This window comes from Mustelus asterias, chromosome 5 (assembly GCF_964213995.1).
Source record: "Mustelus asterias chromosome 5, sMusAst1.hap1.1, whole genome shotgun sequence".
Classification (NCBI taxonomy): domain Eukaryota; kingdom Metazoa; phylum Chordata; class Chondrichthyes; order Carcharhiniformes; family Triakidae; genus Mustelus; species Mustelus asterias.
In genome coordinates, this window is record NC_135805.1 from 131,375,093 (window position 1) to 131,396,298 (window position 21,206).

Below are 21,206 nucleotides of genomic sequence, written 5' to 3' on the forward strand. Positions count from 1 at the left end.
GGGGCACTCCACTGGTGACCGATCTCCATGCTGAAAAAGACCCATCTACAACCACTCTTTGCCTTCTGTGGGCAAGCCAGTTCTGAATCCACAAGGCAATGCCCCCTTGTATCCCATGCCCCTTCACTTTCTCAATAAGCCTTGCATGGGGCACCTTATCAAACGCCTGGCTGAAATCCATATAAACTACATCTACCGCTTCCCTCGTCTATGTGTCGAGTAATTCAATTAGGCACGTAAGGCATGATCTGCCTTGGACAAAGCCATGCTGGCTATTTCTAATCATACTATTCCTCTCCAGATCTTCATAAATCCTGCCTCTCAAGATCTTCTCCATCAACTCACCAACCACTGAGGTTAGATTCACTGGTCTATAATTTCCCGGGCTATCTCTTCTCCCTTTCTTGAATAACGGAACCACATCTGCAATCCTCCGGAACCTCTCCCGTTTCCATTGATGACACAAAGATCATCGCCAGAGGCTCAGCAATCTCTTCCCTCGCCTCCCACAGTAACCTGGGGTACATCCCATCTGGTCCCGGCGACTTATCTAACTTGATGCTTTTCAAAAGCTCCAACACATCCTCTTTCCTAATGTCCACATGCTCAATCTCCTCAGTCCACTGCAAGTCTGCACTGCAACTACCAAGATCTTTTTCCACTATGAATACTGAAGTCAAGTATTCATTGAGTACCTCTGCTATTTCTACCGGTTCTGTCCAGACTTTCCCACCGTCACATTTGATAGGTCCTACTCCTTCACATCTTATCTTCTTGCTCTTAACATACTTGTAGAATGCCTTGGGGTTTTCCTTTATCCTGTCTGCCAAGGCCTTCTCATGACCCCTTCTTGCTCTTCTAATTTCCCTCTTAAGTTCCTTCCTACTGGTCGTATACTCTTCTAGATTTCTAACATTACCTAGCTCCCTGAACCTTTTGTAGGCTTTTCTTTTCTTCTTGACTAAATTCGTTACAGCTTTCGTGCACCATGGTTCCTGTAACCTACCATAACTCCCCTGCCTCATTGGAACGTTGCTGTGCAGAGCTCCAGACAAATTTTCCTTGAAAATTTGCCACATTTCTTCTGTACATTTCCCTGAGAAAACCTCCTTCCAATTTATGCCTCTAATTTCCTGCCTAATAGCCTCATATTTGCCCTTACTACAAATAAACACTTTCCGAGCTTGACTGATCCTATCTCTCTCCAATGCTAATGTAAAGGAGATAGAGTTATGATCACTATCCCCAAAATGCTCTCCCACTGAGAGATCTGACACCTGCCCAGGTTCATTCCCCAATACCAAATCAAGGACAGCCTCTCCTCTTGTAGGCTTATCCACATACTGTGTCAGGAAGCCCTCCTGAACACACCTAACAAACTCCTCCCCACCTAAACCCCTTACCCTCGAGATATTCCAATCAATATTTGGAAAATTAAGATCTCCCATCACAACCACTCTGTTATTATCACATCTCTCCAGGATCTGCTTCTCAATCTGCTCCTCCACATCTCTGCTACTATTGGGCAGCCCATAGAAAACACCCAGTAAAGTTATTGACCCCTTCCTGTTGCGAACCTCCACCCGTAGAGATTCCGTAGACAATCCCTCTGTGGCGTCCATCTTTTCTACAGCAGTGCCACTCCCCACCTCTTTTGCCTCCTTCCCTGTCCCTCCTGAAACATCTGAAACCCGGCACTTGAAGTATCCAGTCCTGTCCCTGAGATAACCAAGTCTCTGTAATGGCCATCACATCACACTTCCAAGTAGTGATCCACGCTGTAAGCTCATCCATTTTGTTCACTACACTCCTTGCGTTAAAATAAACACATCTCAACCCTTTGGTCTGAGTGCTCCCCTTCTCCATCACCTGCATTTCAGAGGACGCTGAAAGTCTGCAAAGGTATATAGATAATCTAATTGAGTGGGCGGGGGTCTGGCAGATGGGGTACAATGTTGGTGAATGTGAGGTCATCCATTTTGGTCGGAATAACAGCAAAATGGACAATTATTTTAATGGTAAAAAATTGCAGCATGCTGCTGTGCAGAGGGACCTGGGTGCCCTTGTGCAAGAATCACAAGGAGTTGATTTGCAGGTGCAGCAGGTAATTAAGACGGCAAATGGAATTTTGTCCTTCATTGCAGGAGGGATGGAGTTTAAAAACAGCGAGGTTATGTTGCAGCTGTATAAGTTGCTGGTGAGGCCACACCTGGAGTACTGTGTACAGTTTTGGTCTCCTTACTTGAGAAAGGATATACTGGCACTGGAGGGGGTGCAGAGGAGATTCACTCGGTTGATTCCGGAGTTGAGAGGGTTGGATTATGAGGAGAGACTGAGTAGACTGGGGCTATACTTATTGGAATTCAGAAGAATGAGGGGAGATCTTATAGAAACATATAAGATTATGAAGGGAATAGATAAGATAGAAGCAGGGAAGTTGTTTCCACTGGTGGGTGAAACTAGAACTAGGGGGCATAGCCTCAAAATAAGGGGAAGCAGATTTAGGACTGAGTTGAGGAGGAACTTCTTCACCCAAAGGGTTGTGAATCTGTGGAATTCCCTGCCCAGTGAAGCAGTTGAGGCTACCTCATTGAATGTTTTTAAGGCAAGGATTTTGAACAGTAAAGGAATTAAGGGTTATGGTGAGCGGGTGGGTAAGTGGAGCTGAGTCCACAAAAAGATCAGCCATGATCTTATTGAATGGCGGAGCAGGCTCGAGGGGCCAGATGGCCTACTCCTGCTCCTAGTTCTTATGTTCTTATGTGCAGATTAGGTGGTTGGCCATGGTAAATGTGCGCGGTTACTGGGATAGCATGGAGGGGACGGCTTCTCTTTTGGAGAGTCAGTGCAGACTCATTGGGCCGAATGGCCTCTTTTTGCTTCTAGGATTCTATGATTCTATCATGACAATGTTTTATGTTAGAGAGTTACCGAGGGTCAAAAATCATGGCTTGAAGAAAGAGGAAAAGAGAATGTGAGACAGAATGTATTGAATGGAACCAAATTTACAAAATGGCATCAACATAGCACAAGCCATTTAGCCCAACACAAGCCATTTCCCATTGAAGCATCTGAGGTCTCTGGGTCTGTACTTGATGGAGTTTAGAAAGATGAGGGAGGATCTCATTGAAACTTACAGAATAATGAAATGCCTGGATAGAGTTGACGCGGAGAAGGTGTTTCCATTAGTAGGAGAGACTAGGATCCAAGGGCTCAGAGTTTAGAACCGAGATGAGGAGGAATTTCTTTAGCCAGAGGGTGGTGAATCTATGGAATTCATCAACACAGAAGGCTGTGGAGGCCGGGTCATTGAGTGTATTTGAGGCAAAGATAGATAGGTTCTTGATTGGTAAGGGAATCAAAGGTTTCGGGGAGAAGGCGGGAGAATGGGGTTGAGAAACTTATTAGCCATGATTGAATGGTGGAGCAGATTTGATGGGCCAAATGGCCTAATTCTGCTCTTATACCTTACAGTCTTATGGTCTAACCCACCTGAACATCTCCCTCGATGCCCTTCTCTAGGATTCCTGGGATTGCCAAATCTGGCTGATCATATTCCAGGATATGCCAGTGAGAGTGACATCACGGACAGTCAGTAGTGTGGCACAAGCAGGTGAATTTCCTCACTGGCCCAATTTTACCCTGCCATCTCACCCCACTTCTCCCTGCCATTCTTCCAGATTCCACATTTTTTTGACATGTGTTTCTCTCTGGATTCTCCTTTGTCTCCTCCACCACTTTCAAATCTTTAATTCTGGCTTCCAACACGAGGTGGATTCAATGTCCCGAGATTAGAAGAAAACAAATAAAACAGAACTGAGTGCATCAAATTTCACAACAACTGCAACTGATGTGATGCTAAACTTTCTAAAAATCCTCAGGCTGTCCCCTCAATATATTGATATGAATGATGAAATCATCGCCTTTAACTAAAGCCGAAGGTGTGTGGGTTAGGTGGATTTGCCATGCTAAATTTACCCTAGTGTCAGGGGATTGATGGGTTAAATGTGTGGGGTGACGGGAATGGGGCCTGGGTGGGATTGTTGCCATTGCAGACTCGATGGGCCGAATGACCTCCTCCTGCACTGCAGGGATTCCATGATTCTATAAAGCAAATCTCAGCATGCATACAGAAAGCTCTGTCTGTCTCACGATGTGGAGATGCCGGCGTTGGACTGGGGTAAACACAGTAAGAAGTGGGAGTTCTGTTCACAAACAGGGCATATAACGTGTCTTTATATGCCCTGTTTGTGAACAGAACTCCCACTCACCTAACGGAGCAGCAAGCGCTCCGAAAGCTAGTGGCTTTTGCTACCAAATAAACCTGTTGGACTTTAACCTGGTGTTGTTAGACTTCTTACTGTCTATCTCACCACAGCTCTAGTCAAAATGAGATGAAATGTCGAGATTTAACTGTTTTAATCTCATGCTCATACCTACAGCACAAAACCACCAGAGTCACGCACTCCATCTAAATACCATTTGCAGAACCGGAAGCATTCAATGTATGACACAACAGTTTAGAAGCATTTGGATGAGTACTTGAAACGCCATAACATAGAAGGCTATGGACCAAGTGCTAGAAAATGGGATTAGAATAGATAGGTGCTTGATGGCCAGCGCAGACTCGATGGGCCAAAGGGCCTCTTCCTATACTGTAAATCTCCATGACAAACCGAGACCAGCAGTTCAGAACTGTAGCTCCATCCTTTCGGCCTGGCCTGGGTCTATCACTGTTGGTGAGCTCACCCGCTACTGGTGTGCAACCTCGAATCTTGGTCACATTTATTGAATCTGAAATTTGTACCAAATGAGGTGAATTATATCACTTCAGAAATGCAAGCCTTTGCCGAGATAATGGAGGGGAACAATCCTGACAAGATGCATGGTGGTGAGGGGTGGGGGGAGGGGGGGGGGGGTGTGGGGGGTGGGGGGGAGGTTTCAAGATTTTTCTTTATTATTCATGTTAGAGGATGCGGGCATTGCTGGATCGGCCACAATTTAAAGTGAACCCTTTACCTTTTGAAACCTCCCTGTGAAAAGCCAATTCCAAGAGACTCCAGCCATTCCCCAAGGGTCAGAGACCCTAAGTTTCCCCTTCAATGAATCTGTGCTATTCACCTCCACTACTCCGTGTGGGAATGAGTTCCACATTCTAACCCCTCTCCCAACTGGCTCCTGAATTCCTTATTGGCTTTATTCATGACTACCCTTGATGCCTAGTCCTGGATCTTGCCTGCAATTTTTTTTCTATTCATTCTTGGGACATGGGCATTGCTGTTTGGCCAGCATTTATTGCCCACCCCTAGCTGCCCTTGGAGGGCAGTTGAGAGTCAACCACGTTGCTGTGGCTCTGGAGTCATATGTAGGCCAGAGCAGGTAAGGACGCAGATTTCTTTCCCTAAAGGATATTAGTGAATCAGATGAGTTTTTCTGACAATCAGCAATGGTTTCATGGTCATCAGTAGACTCTTAATTCCAGATATTTTTAATTGAATTGAAATTTCACCAACTGCCATGGTGGTATTCGAACCTGGGTTCCCAGAACATTAGCTGAGTTTCTGGATTAAGAGTCTAATGATAATACCACTAGGCCATCGCCTCCCCTCTCCTCTTCTCCCTCTCAGACCATCATGAGATTAGATTTTGAAAGCATGTAAGTTGGAAGAGAAACGGAAGGTGTGTCGGAGGTTCGGGATATTGAAAACGAATGGGTAAAAGGTGACATGATTACGACAGAGAGAACAATGTTCAGACATATTTGGAGCTTAAGAGGGAGAGGTGTAGGAAGGTCAGAGGAATTAACTGCTTGCCTATTACTTTGGTGCTTTTTGTTAATATAATTGACCAGTTGATATATCTTCTGAATACATTGTCGACAAGCCAATTCAGAGAGTGCTGTCAACGGAGAAATGTTTCACTGGGCAAGGCATTTCTCCAATTCACTTTCACACTTTGCTGAACATTCACTGCTGCCACAGAAACATGTTCCACCTTTGAGGCCATTATTATCCATTAGCAAAAGGCATCTCCTGCCTGTACCAGATCTGGCTAGACTGTATGAAACACTAGCAGCTCCTGCTCTTGTCTGTTAAAACTGCTCAAGAACATTCTAGAATGCAAAGGCAACCCTCGGTTTCTTTTCCTCGACACAAATCATCCAGGTAAAGGTCTCTTCCCTGCCTCCTCCAGTTTAAAGTTTATTTATTAGTGTCACAAGTCGGCTTACATTAACACTGCAATGAAGTTACTGTGAAAATCCCCTAGTCGCCACACTCTGATGGCGCCTGTTCGGGTACACTGAGGGAGAATTCAGCATGGCCAATGCATCTAACCGGCATGTCTTTTGGACTGTGGGAGGAAACCAGAGCACCTGGAGGAAACCCACACAGACACGGGGAGAATGTGCAAACTCCACACCGACAGTGACCCAAGCTGGGAATCGAACCCGGGCCCCTAGCATTGTGAGGCAGCAGTGCTAACCACAGTGCCACCCTCCACCATCACTCTGACAATAAGTGCTGATGGATTTCCTTACCACTAAAGTCCAGGCCACCTGATCCGCTGCCATTTCCCTCCCTTCATGTCCAAGCCCTCAACTCATATCTTGTAGTTTCTCTCCCATCCTCCCTCATCCCCTCTCCAAATTCCACTTATATGAGACCCACTTCTTCCTCCATCGACCTTATCCTCACTAAAATGCTCATTACCCAACTTCAGCTCCTGGTGCCCATGTTAGCTGACAACGCAAACAGTTCTCACTTGAAGTATTGCTCCCTCTCTTAAAATCTGCTCTGCTCTCCTCGAAAAAACATCTCTTGACGACATTGCTCTTGCAAACCACTATTCAATCTCCAATCTCCCTCGCCTCTCCAACGTCCTTGAATGTGTTGTCAACTCACAAATCCAGGCTCACATTTCCTGGGACTCCATGCTTTGTATTGCTCCAATAGTGTTCCCTCCCTGACCCCCGAACCTAATCTCCTTTTCGAAATCTAAGTGGCTGCTGTGGGTTTTCTGGTGGCTGACATGGTTTGCCATTGGTTGTTGGTGGGATCTTCTAGTCCTGCCGAAGTCAATGGCCATTTGCATTGCTCTCCAGCCATGCTGCCGGGGAATCTACCATGTGGGAGGGTAGGGGGGGGCTCCCCTTCCGGTCCCCCTGCTGGCAGCAAAGGTGGGAAAATCCCACCCTGCATTGCAGTAAATTTTCTAGCCATCTATTTATTAGTGTCACAAGTAGGCTTACATTAACACTGCAATTAACAGTCCAAAGATGTGCAGGTTAGGTTGATTGGCCATGCTAAAATTGCCCCTTAGTGTCCTGGGATGCGTAGATTAGAGGGATTAGCGGGTAAAATATGTAGGGATATGGGGGTAGGGCCTGGGTGGGCTTGTGGTCGGTGCAGACTCGATGGGCCGAATGGCCTCTTTCTGTACTGTCGGGTTTCTATGATTTCTAATGAAGTTACTGTGAAAAATCCCCTAGTCGTCACACTCCGGTGCCTGTTCGGGTACACTGAGGGAGAATTTAGCATGGCCAATACACCTAACCAGCACGTCTTTCAGACTGTGGGAGGAAACTGGAGCACCCGGAGGAAACCCACGCAGACACGGGAAGAATGTGCAGGCTCCGCACAGACTGTGACCCAAGCCGGGAATCGAACCCAGGTCTCTGGCGCTATAAGGCAGCAGTGCTAACCACTGTGCCACTGTGAAGAAGAAGCTGGAAATAAACAGCTCCAATCTGCCAGATCATCACCATTGAAACATCTGCCGGTTAGTACAACAGCAACAAGCTATAGTTATATAATTACTTTAATATATCGTGGCATTTCATGAGTAATTATCAGACAAAATTTAACATTGAATCACATAAGGAGATGTTAGGACAGGTCGCCAAAAGCTTGTTCAAAGTTTGCTTTAGGAACAATTTCAAGATGTTTTCCCTAATGGGAGAGACTGGAACTAGAGGCTAACAGTTCTAAAATAAGGATTCTCCTGTTGAAGACAGAGGTGAGGAGATTGCTTTTCTTTCAGAGCCTGTGGAATTCTCTTCCCCAGAGAGGCTGGGTCATTGAATATACTAAAGGCTGAATTAGAAAGAGTCTTGACTGAACAGTATCGAGTCAACGTGTGGAGGGTGTAGACTGGAAAGGGGCGTTAGGCCACGTCAGATCAACTATGATCCCGTCAGTTGGCAGAGCAGGCTCGAGAGACTAAATGACTGACTCCTGCTCCTATTTCACATGTTCAGAAGGAAGAAAAAGATGTTCAGAAGTTTCTGGAAGGATTTCTAGCTTGCAGTTTCAACAGCTGAAGGGATATTGGTAAACCAGATGGGTTTTTACAACAATTGATGGTTTCACTATTACTGAGACTAGCTTTCAATACCAGATTTATTAATTGAATTTAAATTCTGCCAGTTACTGTGGTGGGATTTCACCCCAGGTGCCCAGGGCATTAGGGTTGCCCTCTAGATTACAATTCCCTCCCTCCTAAGCAACCTATTAAATCACATCGACCAGGAGGGGTCTTTAATCCCTGATGCATAGAGAACTGATTTCAGCTGTAGAATGATTTTAAGATCTCTGCAAATTACACATTGCTTCAGTATCTCAAGAATGAAATCGATACAATAGTTTGTTATTGTCATTTGATTCCAGCTAGAAAGTATCAATGCTCCCACTTCTGAAGACTAGGAAAAGTGAATGGCTGGAATTCTCCGGCCATTCACACCGGCAGGATTCTCCGATCCCGTCGGTGGTGCACCCCCGGCCACAGGTTTCCCACCGGAGTAGGGTGACATCAGTGGGAATTCCTATTGACAGCGGTGGGACCAGAGAATCCCACTGCTAGCAAACAATGCGCCACCTCCAGCCAGCAGGAAACACGTGGCTGGGAGGCCGAAGAATCTCACCCAATATGTTTGGTGACAATCCCGGCCACGCTGCACATGGAGCAAGAGGCATTTATGTTGGATTCACGTGTTCTGATCTTATTTCTTCCTCTGTCTGTGACAGAACTTTGTCCTTGTCCTTCATTTTGGATTCACTGCTGGTCAGGTTTGTCTAAATGTGTTTCTGTTCTGTAATTCTGCTACTCGTGGCTGCATTGTCCGCTCAGGGCTAGGAATGTTCGACAGCTTTTCTTTCCAATCCCTCTTCTTCATTCAACTCCTTCTTCATCTCTTCAGTCTGTTCCTCGCAGCTTTCAGCTCCCTCCTGGAGTGTGAAACATTGCGGAGTCGTGCCAGCCAGCTGGCTCTGCAGTTCGCTCGGAGTGAAGTTAAATTCATTTTGCGTCTCTTTGAAATTTTCCAAAGGAACAAACTCTGATCTGAGGGACCCTCGTTGTGTGTCAAGATCCCGCAACAGGTTTTCCTTTTCTTCACGAAACTCATGATACTTCCCCGCCCCCCACTCACCACAATGTCCGATGCAGGAAAGAAGGGTTAAAAAAGAGACATGTTGATCGTTCCCCTTTCATTCCCTCCTGCTCTCACTGTGCACACTGGATGGCAACTTACTCTGAGGCCGCAGCCAGGGGAATCTCACTGAGGAATTGAAGTCCACAAAAAGGCATTTTCATCCGTTGGAGCAGTTTATTTCCGCACAGCCCCAAGCCTGGAAGCAGCAACAGTCAATAATGTTGTCAACTAAAAATAGCCCTTTGGACAGTGTAAATGAGATGCATAAGCAGCTTCTGTTTGAAGAATTGCATTCAGTGAACCTGCATTAACCCCGAAAGTGCGAGCCACAACTCTTTGTAGGAACCATATGGAGCACCTGTTTTATTCGGCAGATTCATGATGCCCCCTGGGACTCACACAATCTGCTTGCTTATAGAAGAGTGTATCCAATTGATAAATATTAGCATTTGCTGCTCTGATACCTGACCACAATTTACAATGGTGGTCGTGGCTGTATTTATGAGCAGTTGTTCCGTGCGCAGTTGTCACTCACTAACATGCCTGGCACGGGGTCTTTATCACATGTCACTGTGTCTGCTGCTGTATCCATTGCAAATTATTTTCAATCAACTTTTGAAATGTGCTGATTCGCGAGAGCGAGGCATCACAGCCAGGTGGCACAGTGGTTAGCACTACTACCTCACAGCGCCAGGGACCCAGGTTCGATTCCCGGCTTGGGTCACTGTCTGTGCGGAGTCTGCACATTCTCCCCGTCTCTGCATGCGTTTCCTCCCATTCCTCTGCTCCAAGAGATGGATGCATAACTTGTGCTGACATTTGTGTTGTTTAAGGAAATCCATCACAGTCCAGCATTAACAGGAGCTACCTCAATGCAGTAGGATAGTTCATTTATCTAGGTAATGCTGCCTCACATGATGTCACCATTGACAAGGACAGAGATAATCAACTGCCCAAGGCCAACCTTCTTTGGTTGCCTCTTGAGTGTGTATGGTGAAATTATTCACTACGCATCTCTAACCTGACTCAATTGTCATCACAACCATCTTGTATGGGTCAGTAGCAGGGGTTCCGTACAGAAATCAAATGCAATTATGCCCCAACTTTTTCAATCACCAATGATCATGCCAACTACTAGAACCAAGCCTTCCCATGATTTTCACCAGTGTTGGACCTGTCACCATCATCAGATACCCAATTGTTTCTGGACTTTAGTCACAGTCCCTTGCCAGACATGGGTGTTCCTGTCTGACAGGAACTGTGACATCCTTTTGCGTCGTTGAGCCAACCTGAGTTGTACTGGAACTGGGTGCCACCTGTGTCTGGCAAATGGTACTGCAGCCTAGATTGTGATGATGGTCAGAGCCTGATTGTCATTGGTTTCATCCAGGCGGGTGCTCTGAAGGCTTCAATTTGGGATATATCACCTCATAAACATTGGGACATAATTTCAAATACTATTTACACTTTATGAACACTATTATTGAAAACACACACATGAGCATTCCAATTGATTTAGACCGCCTCCATAGCTGCCTCTTCATTGTTTTTACGGATTTAAAACTCCTGTAGATATCTTCTATTGTCCACTAGCGCCAACTATTTATTTCTATCGGTACAAAATGTCATCGCAAAATAATATAAAAATAATAACCTGTAACCACCTCACCAATTCACCTTGCTTGACTTAAATTAATATCTTACATTTTCTCTCATGTTCCATCCCCCTTACACCTCTTCCCAGCCTGGACTCTCCCCCTTAGCTTGCACAACTCTCTCAATACACTGATTATATCCCCTCTAACCACCACCGCTTCCCCCCCACTCCCCCCTACTCTCCCACTCCCCCCCCCCTCCTCCACCTCCCACAGAATCCATTAAGCTTGATCTGGCAGTATCCCTGCTGAATTCAATTGAGCACATGGCACTGTGCCAATGTGTGTGAATGATTACTGGAATGCCAAACTAGTTCCCACTTTCTGAAGGGCACAGTATAAGTGCCTGAATAAAAGAAAAGGATTTGCATTGATATAGCATCCTTCACGGTCCCTCATAGCACTTTTACAGCCAGTGAAATACTGTACCCGTAATCGAATTGTTGTCTTGTAGCCCTGCTGTCATAGAATCATAGAATCCTACCATGCAGAAGGAGGCCATTCAGCCTATCGAGTCTGCAATGACCACAATCCCACCCAGGCCCTATCCCCATAACCCCATGCATTTACCCTAGCTAGTCCCCCCGACACTAAGGGGCAATTTAGCGTGGCCAATCCATCTAACCCGCACATCTTTGGATGTGAGAGGAAACCAGAGTACCCGGAGGAAACCCAAACAGACACAGGGAGAATGTGCAAATTCCACACAGACAGTCACCCAAGCTGGGAATCGAATCCGGGTCCCTGGCAATGTGAGGCAGCAGTGCTAACCACTATGCCACCGTGTTGCCCAAATGTCGCCTGTCATGTGAGTTCATTCCCTGAGGACCAACCTTAACTCAATCCAACTGCAGAGTCCCAGTGTCACAGCATAGCCTCAAATCTCAGAATGTGAGAAGTGTTGAATGTGGAAACGAGGCATTTTGTTTTGACTTGTGTGTTGCCCACAGAGAGATATACCAGAATAACAGGAAAAGACCATCATCGCAGATGTCAGGAATCAATTCCATGCAGCCAGATGTGGCACAGTACACTTGTTCCAGTAGCCACATCCCCGGCCTCTCCACAAACAAACACATGGCGGAAAAAGAAACTGATTGGGAAAACATTCAACTCTTGTTCCTTTCACACAAATATTCAGAGGCCAGGAGATTCGAAGACACATCAATCGCTACCTTTTGTCTTCTTCATTTGCTAACTCAGCATGCCCTCCACTCATGAATCTTGTTGCGCCGTTTTCAATGAAAATGTCACATGAGCTACTTTCCAACCGGGACACACAGGAGTACTGTGGTGTTCCATGATTACAATGTAGGTTGCAGTAATGCTAGATACCAGTGGCACCTAGTTCCAGTACGAGATGAGGAGAATTTTTCTTCTCTCAGCGGGCCGTTAGTCGAAGGAATTCTCTTCCCCAGCCAGTAGTGGAGGCTTGGTCATAGAATCCCAACTGAGCAGAAAGAGCCCATTCAGCCCATCAAGTCTGCACCGACTCTTCAACAGAGCATTCTACCCAGGCCCTACCCAGTAACCCCATGCATTTCCCATGGCTAATCCACCCAACCCTTGGACACTAAGGGGTAATTTAACATGGCCAATCCACCTAACCTGCACATCTTTGGACTGTGGGAGGAAAACAGAGCACCCGGAGGAAACTCACGCAAATATGGGGAGAACAGTAACCCGAGGCTGGAACTGAACCCAAGTACGTCGTGCTTTGAGGCAGCAGTGCCGTGCTGCCCCTTGAACTTACTCAAAGCTGAGTTGGATAGATTATTGATGGACAAAATGGAGTCAAGGATTAAGGGGGGGGCAGACAGTAAAGTGGAGTTGAGATCACAATCAGATCAGCCATGACCTTATGGAACAGTAGAGCAGGCTGAAGGGGCCTAATGACCAACTCCTGCTCCTGAGTTTGATGCTCTTAACTCAGTCTGGGTCAACAGCAGAACAGAATATAAGACAGTAAGAAATAGGAACAGGTGTAGACTATTCAGCCCTTCGAGCCTGATCTAACACTCACTAAGTCCACTTTCCTGCCCTACCTCCATAATCCTTAAAGCCCCGACTGATTAAAAACTTATGGATCTCAGCCTTGAAAATGTTCAAGGACTCGGCCTCCACAGCTTCCTGGGGTAAAGAATTCCAAAGATTCACTACTCTTTGAGAGAAGAAATTCTTCCTCAAACCCATCTTACATGAGCATCCCCTTACTCTGTGATTATGTCCTCTGGACCTACACTCTCCCAGGAGTGGAAACATCCTCCCAACATTGACTCTGAATAACCCCCTAAGAATCTTATATTTTTCAATCATATCACCTCTCATTCATCTGAACTCCAAGACCCAGCCTATTTAATCTTTCCTCATATGACAGTGCCTCCATAAACAGGATCATCCTAGGATCAACCTAAATATCACTGATCCTGTCAGATATGAACCTCATGAAAGTTTTTTTTTTAGTTTAGTTTATTTATGAGTGTCACAAGTAGGCTTACATTAACACTGCAACGAAGTTACTGTGAAAATCCCCTCGTCGCCACACTCCAGCACCTGTTTGGGTACACTGAGAGAGAATTTAGCACGGCCAATGCACCTAACCAGCACATCTTTCGGACAGTGGGAGGAAACCGGAGCACCCAGAGGAAATGCACGCAGACACAGAGAGAATGTGCAGACTCCTCACAGACAGTGACCTAAACTGGGAATTGAACCCAGGCCCCAGGCACTGCGAGGCAGCAGTGCTGACCACTGTTCCACCGTACCACCCATTGATAATGGAAAGCAAGAAAATGGAAGAGGCATTGAACAAGTATTTTGAGTCTGCCTTCACAGTAGAAAACTTCTCAAAGGTACTTGAGAATCAAGAGGTGAAAGTGTGAAGTTGTACAAACTAAGGAATAGCATGATGGGAAAATTGGTCAACTATTTGGTACAATATCAGAATGGCTGACCAAGCTATTTCAAAATGCCTGACCCCTATAAGACCTGATAAGGCTGACTCCGCATAACTTAAGACATGAATAAGATCAGAGAAGTTCAGGCTATTCCAAAATGCCTGACCTCTGTAAGGCCTGATAAGACTGACTCCTCATAACTTAGGGCTGTATGAGTAAAGAACAAAGAACAGTACAGCACAGGAAACAGGCCCTTCGGCCCTCCAAGCCTGTGCCGCTCCTTGGTCCAACTAGACCAATCGTTTGTATCCCTCCATTCCCAGGCTGCTCATGTGACTATCCAGGTAAGTCTTAAACAATGTCAGCGTGCCTGCCTCCACCACCCTACTTGGCAGCGCATTCCAGGCCTCCACCACCCTCTGTGTAAAAAACATCCCTCTAATATCTGAGTTATACTTCGCCCCTCTCACCTTGAGCCCGTGACCCCTCGTGAACGTCACTTCTGATCTGGGAAAAAGCTTCCCACCGTTCACCCTATCTATCCCCTTCATAATCTTGTACACCTCTATTAGATCTCCCCTCATTCTCCATCTTTCCAGGGAGAACAACCCCAGTTTACCCAATCTCTCCTCATAGCTAAGACCCTCCATACCAGGCAACATCCTGGTAAACCTTCTCTGCACTCTCTCTAACGCCTCCACGTCCTTCTGGTAGTGCGGCGACCAGAACTGGACGCAGTACTCCAAATGTGGCCTAACCAGCGTTCTATACAGCTGCATCATCAGACTCCAGCTTTTATACTCTATACCCCGTCCTATAAAGGCAAGCATACCATATGCCTTCTTCACCACCTTCTCCACCTGTGTTGCCACCTTCAAGGATTTGTGGACTTGCCCACCTAGGTCCCTCTGTGTTTCTATACTCCTGATGACTCTGCCATTTATTGTATAACTTCTCCCTACATTATTTCTTCCAAAATGCATCACTTCGCATTTATCCGGATTAAACTCCATCTGCCACCTCTCCGCCCAATTTTCCAGCCTATCTATATCCTGCTGTATTGCCCGACAATGCTCGACGCTATCCGCAAGTCCAGCCATCTTCGTGTCATCCGCAAACTTGCTGATTACACCAGTTACACCTTCTTCCAAATCATTTATATATATCACAAATAGCAAAGGTCCCAGTACAGAGCCCTGCGGAACACCACTGGTCACAGACCTCCAGCTGGAAAAAGACCCTTCGACCACTACCCTCTGTCTCCTATGGCCAAGCCAGTTCTCCACCCATCTAGCCACTTCTCCTTGTATCCCATGAGCCTTAACCTTCTTAACCAATCTGCCATGTGGGACTTTGTCAAATGCCTTACTGAAATCCATATAGACGACATCCACGGCCCTTCCTTCATCAACCGTTGATGTAAGACAAGACAAGATAAGGTCAGGGATGAAGGAGTTGATGTAAGACAAGACAAGATAAGGTCAGGGATGAAGGAGTTGATGTAAGACAAGACAAGATAAGGTCAGGGATGAAGGAGTCACCGACCTCTTTCTGTTACATCAAAGGACAAGATAAGGGTATGAATGATGAGACAAAGAGTTCTAGGAGGTCAGCAGGTTGTGCCATGATTAATGACATTGCTTAAGATTCTATTACTGATCAAATTCCTGAATAAGCTCTGGTCACGCAAACTGATAATGATTTTGTATAAATACTGAACTGTTTCTTATTGTAAGCGCGGACTTGAGAAGGAATTAGCAAGTTGTACTAACTGCTCTCTGAACTCAAGTTTCAAGCCAATACTGCATGCAGTCCTTCATAAATAAAGACTAAGTTATTTAGTCGGAACGAATTTTGTTGAGTCTTTCTAACACAGTCAAGAAGCAGGAAAGTTTCCACTTCAACAAAAGGGAGGGAGAAGCCTAAAATAATCACCATCGCTAGGGAAAAGCTTTAATCATACAGGTTGACAAGTCCCCAGGACCTAGTAACCTGCATCCTAATGTGTTGACACAGATAAAGAATTGCTTAGCTGACAGAAAGCAAAGAGTAGAAATAAATGGTTCTTTTTCAGGTTGGCAAGTGGAGAACCACAGGGATCAGTGTTGCAGCCTCAACTATTTACAATCTCTATCAATGACTTGGATGAAGGGACCAAATGTATGGTAGCTATATTTACTGATATCGCCAAGATAGGTAGGAAAATAAGTTGTTAAGAGGAGGTAGAGAGTCTGCAAAGGGATACAGGCAGGTTATTGCAGGAACATGTAGATGAGTGAGCAAATATTTGGCAGATGGGGTATAATGTAGGAAAATCTGAACTGGTGTGATCAGTAAGTTTGCGGACGACACGAAGGTTGCTGGAGTTGCGGATAGTGATGAACATTGTCAGAGAATACAGCAGGATATAGATAGGCGGGAACATTGGGCGGAGAAATGGCAGATGGAACGTAATCCAGACAAATGCGAAATGATGCATTTCAGTAGATCTAATGTAAGGAGGAGCTATACAATAAATGGCAGACCCATCAGGAGTATAGACACACAGAGGGACCTGGGGTACAAGTCCACAGATCCTTAAAGGTGGCAGCACAGGTGGAGAGGGTGGTGAAGAAGGCATATGGTATGCTTGCCTTTATTGGACGGGGCATAGAATATAAAAGTTGGCATATGATGTTGCAGCTGTATAGAACGATGGTTAGGCCACATTTGGAATACTGCATCCAGTTCTGGTTGCCACACTACCAGAAGGACGTGGCGGCTTTGGACAGAGTACAGAGAAGGTTTACCAGGATGTTGCCTGGCATGGAGGGTCTTAGCTATGAGGAGAGATTGGGTAAACTGGGGTTGTTCTCCCTGGAAAGACGGAGGATGAGGGGCAGAGGTGTATAAAATTATGAAGGGCATAGATAGAGTGAACAGTGGGAAGCTTTTTCCCAGGTCGGAGGTGACGAACACAAGTAGTCACGGGTTCAAGGTGAGGGGGGGCAAGGTTCAACACAGATGTCAGGGAGACGTATTTTACACAGAGGGTGGTGGGGGCCTGGAATGCACTGCCAAGCAAGGTGATTGAGGCAGACACGCTGGGATCGTTTAAGACTTATCTAGACAACCACATGAACAGACTGGGAATAGAGGGCTACAAAAGAATGGTCTAGTGGGCACATGAGCGGCGCAGGCTTGGAGGGCCGAAGGGCCTGTTCCTGTGCTGTATTGTTCTTTGTTCTTGTTTTGTTCTTTGTTATCCTCTTTGGCAGGAAGAATAGAAAAGTAGAATATTATTTAAATGGAGAGATGAGATTGCAGAACTCTCTGCTATAGAGGGATGTAGGGTGTCCCGCTATAGGAGTAACAAACAGTTAGTCTGCAGGTACAGCAAATGATTAGGAAGGCAACTGAAATGTTGGTGTTCATTGAAAGGAGAATGGAATATAACAGAAGGACGTTTTACTGCAGCTGAACAGGGCCTTTGGTGAGACCACACCTGGAATACTGTCTACATTTTTGGTCTCCTTATTTGAAAAAAGATTTAACAGCGTTAGAAACAACTCAGAAACGGTTCACACAACTGATTTCTGGGATGAAGGGCCTATCTTATGAAGGAAGGTTGAATGGGTTTGGCCTGTACCTATTGGAGTTTATAAGAATGAGAGGTGATCTTATTAAAACACATGAGATCTTGAGGGGATTTGATAGGGTGGATACCAGGAGGATGTTTCCTTTGTGGAAGATACCAGAATCAGGGGGCAGAGTTTAAGAATAAGAGATCTTTTAGGACAGAGATGAGCAGAGCGTTTTCCTCTAAGAGGTTGATTAGACAGTGAAATTCTCTTCCCGAGAGAGTATGAAGGCTGGGTCATTGAATTTATTCAAGGCAGAGTTAGACAGATTTCTGATAGACAAAGGAGTCGAGGGTTATGGGGCAGACAGGAAAGTAGGGTTTAGATAACAACCAGATCAATCACAATCATATTAAACAGTGGGACGTGCTAGAAGGGCCAAATGGTCTACTCCTGCACCGAGGTCCCGTGTTCCTGCAATAACCTCTGTACTGGAATGTCACAGCTTTGATCCATTATAATCGATCATAAGCTCTGTTCCAATCGGCTACATATATAAATATAGTGAATATCAGAATTTTACATGGATGTAAAATAAATTGAGCCAGTTGAATTATCAGAGCTAACGTATCAGGGAATTGGCCAAATGATTGATTAGCCATGTTATAATGTGATCTGATGCTTTCTTTAAAGATAAGGAATGGAAATGTGAGGACTTCTACAGGTAGTGGTGGAGACAGACTGAAGATGTTGACTCCATTTGCTATAGGAAGTGAACCTGTGGGAACTGGACCAAATGAGAAATTGGGAGTGAGCTTCAACCCTCATGTGTGTACCACATTCATGCTATCAATTTTGACATCCCATGACTATTTTTCCTATTTTACTGTTACACTAAATGTCTGTATCAATGGACCTACAGAAATGGCTCACTGTATGTTTTGTTCTCTCTTTGCAGATTTCAGTGGTCTGAAACACTTCATTCACCGGAGCACCCTCTGTTTCTCCCACCCCCCTCACCCACCCATGACACCAAGCAGCAGTTTAGATATAGATGCCTCAGAACATAGAGGCAGGGAGGAGGATGGAAGAGCAATGGGTATGGCACCAGACACCAAGCATGAAGAGTCAGAGGAACTGGTGGCACACAATGACCAAGCTTCTGCTGGCTCCTGGGGCATCCTCACTCGATGTCTGGGACGTTGACGGTTCTGCAGGAAAATTGAGAATGGTGGTCACCCCAGCTTCCATTGACACAGGGCAGGATGTATTGAGGACTGTCCCAAGTGGTTTTGCAGAGTTGCGCTGCATATTTCCGCCAAGGAGTCTTTCCTCAGCCTTACTGCACCACTGTGAGGCCCAGGGGAACTCAATTCGGCACCTGCCCCAGGTGGTCTGATTTGCATTGCTCCCTACCTCATGTGACATCAGCATTCTCTGTTTGCCCTGTCTTCCATTGGCTGGAGGAGCTGGTCTTTGACAATAATCCTGCTGTCACTTGCAAATGCGAACCTTCAATCAGCACTTAGAATCTCCTCATAGGAGGATCAGAAGTAAAGAAATCCATGCATTTCTCTTCGGAGTTCAATTCACCAAGGCAACAAAATAAGCTACAACCGACCGTATTTGGCTTAAAAACATTGTTGTTTATTGAACACCTGAATCTTTCTGGAATGTTGTCAGAAAAAAAATCTTGTGCAAAGTTAGTGGAACTCTATTAGAACTGACTTTCCAGCCTGTTACTGTTACACAATTAAGGTCTATTTACTCATTGACTCGGTGATCTTCCCTCCATCATCAGGTCAGAGGTGGCGATGTTTGCTGATGACTGCACAATGTTCAATATTATTTGCAATTCCTCAAATACTGAAGCAGTCCAATGTCCAAATACAGCAAGGCCTGGACAATATCCAGGCTTGGACTGACAAGTGGCAAGTAACAATCATGCCACACAAGTGCCAGGCAATGATCATCTCCAACAAGAGAGAATCTAACCATCGCCCCTTGACATGCAATGGCATTATCATTGCTGAATTCCCCCACAATCAACATCCTGGGGGGCTACCATTGACCAGAAACTGAACTGGATTAGCCATATAAATACTGTGGCTACCAGAGGCAGGCCAGAGGTGAGTAACTCACCTCCTGACTCCGCAAAGCCTGTCAACCATCTACAAGGCACAAGTCAGGAGTGCGATAGAAAATGCTCCACTTGCCTGGATGAGTGCAGCTCCAGCAACACTGAAGAAGCTCGATACCATCGCAGCCCTCTTGATTCCTCTCCCTTCCACAAACATTCAATCCTACCACCACTGACGAACAGTAGCAGAGTGTGTACTATCTACAAGATGCACTGCAGGAGGTCATCAAGGTTCCTTAGGCAGCACCTTCCAAGTTCGCGACCACTACCATCTAGAAGAACAGGGCATCAGCAGATACCTGGAAACACCACCAACTGGAGGTTCCCCTCCATGTCCCTCACCATTCTGATTTGGAAATATATCGCCGTTCCTTCACTGTCGCTGGGTCAAAAACCTGGAACTCACTCCCTAAGAGCACTGCGGGTGTAACTGCACCTCAGGGACTGCAGCGGTTCAAGAAGGTAGCTCACCACTACCTTCTCAAGGACAATGAGGGATGGGCAATTAATGCTGGCCTAGCCAGCGATGCCCACATCCCATAAATGAATTTTTTAAAAAGCCTAGAATCCAGTCGCCACACTCCGGCGCCTGTTCGGGTACACTGAGGGAGAATTTAGCATGACCAATGCACCTAACCAGCATGTCTTTCGGACTGTGGGAGGAAACCGGAGCACCTGGAGGAAACCCACACAGTCACGGGAGAACATGCAGACTCCGCACAGACAGTGACCCAAGCCGGGAATCAAACCCGAGTCCTGGCACTGAGGCAGCTGTGCTAACCACATCCAGCAAATTCAGTTAAAATGGCACCACTCGTTCTCCATATTACCCGAATGTTTGTGATATGGTGGTTACCCCTGGTTCCACTGGGGCATGTGGCAAATTTGTTGGGCTCAGTCTCCTTTGCTCGTGCTTCACTCACCTCCTACCTGGTCCAAGCATCAGCAACTGGTGACGAATACTGTTCTGTGATTCTGATCCAAAACACTGCGGACAATTCCGAGATTGTGTGACCACTTGTCTGAAGAAGAACATTTTCTCAGATACTAAAGAACTCCCTGTGCACACACTATGACACTACTTGGTCCATTACAATTGTTATGTGCATCGTCTGTCAGTAATTCATTTTCCATGGCCAACCTCAAAAGTCAATAGACTTTGTTCGATGTAATTCTGTGAATTGTTTAAGGATTATTTAAGCATTACATGAGATTGCTTACTTTTCATGCTTCCCATAAAACTGCTCTAACTGCACACAACAGCTTCACAGTAGCATCTGTGCAGATTCACTGAGAGTTCTCCTACGCACCAGAATTAAATGCAATTTGGAAATATAAGAAGAATTATAGTCCCCTAGTTGCAACCCCACAGCCCCCAATCAGAGGTCTCCCGGTGCTTAAAAAAAATGATTTCTTTATTCATTTTGATTTCAAAAGCTGCTGTCCCTGAAGAAAGAAACATAGAAAGCAGAAGTAGACTATTTGGCCCTTCGAGCCTGCTCCACCATTCATTTTGATCATGGC

The 21,206-nt window shown here is 45.7% G+C and overlaps 1 protein-coding gene across 1 annotated transcript in view; it reads left to right on the forward strand.

Moving 5' to 3' along the window:
- The window catches only part of adgrb3 (adhesion G protein-coupled receptor B3), an 840,122-nt gene that overhangs the window by 292,786 nt on the left and 526,130 nt on the right, over window positions 1-21,206 (forward strand). The gene's annotated exons all lie outside the window — the stretch shown is intronic.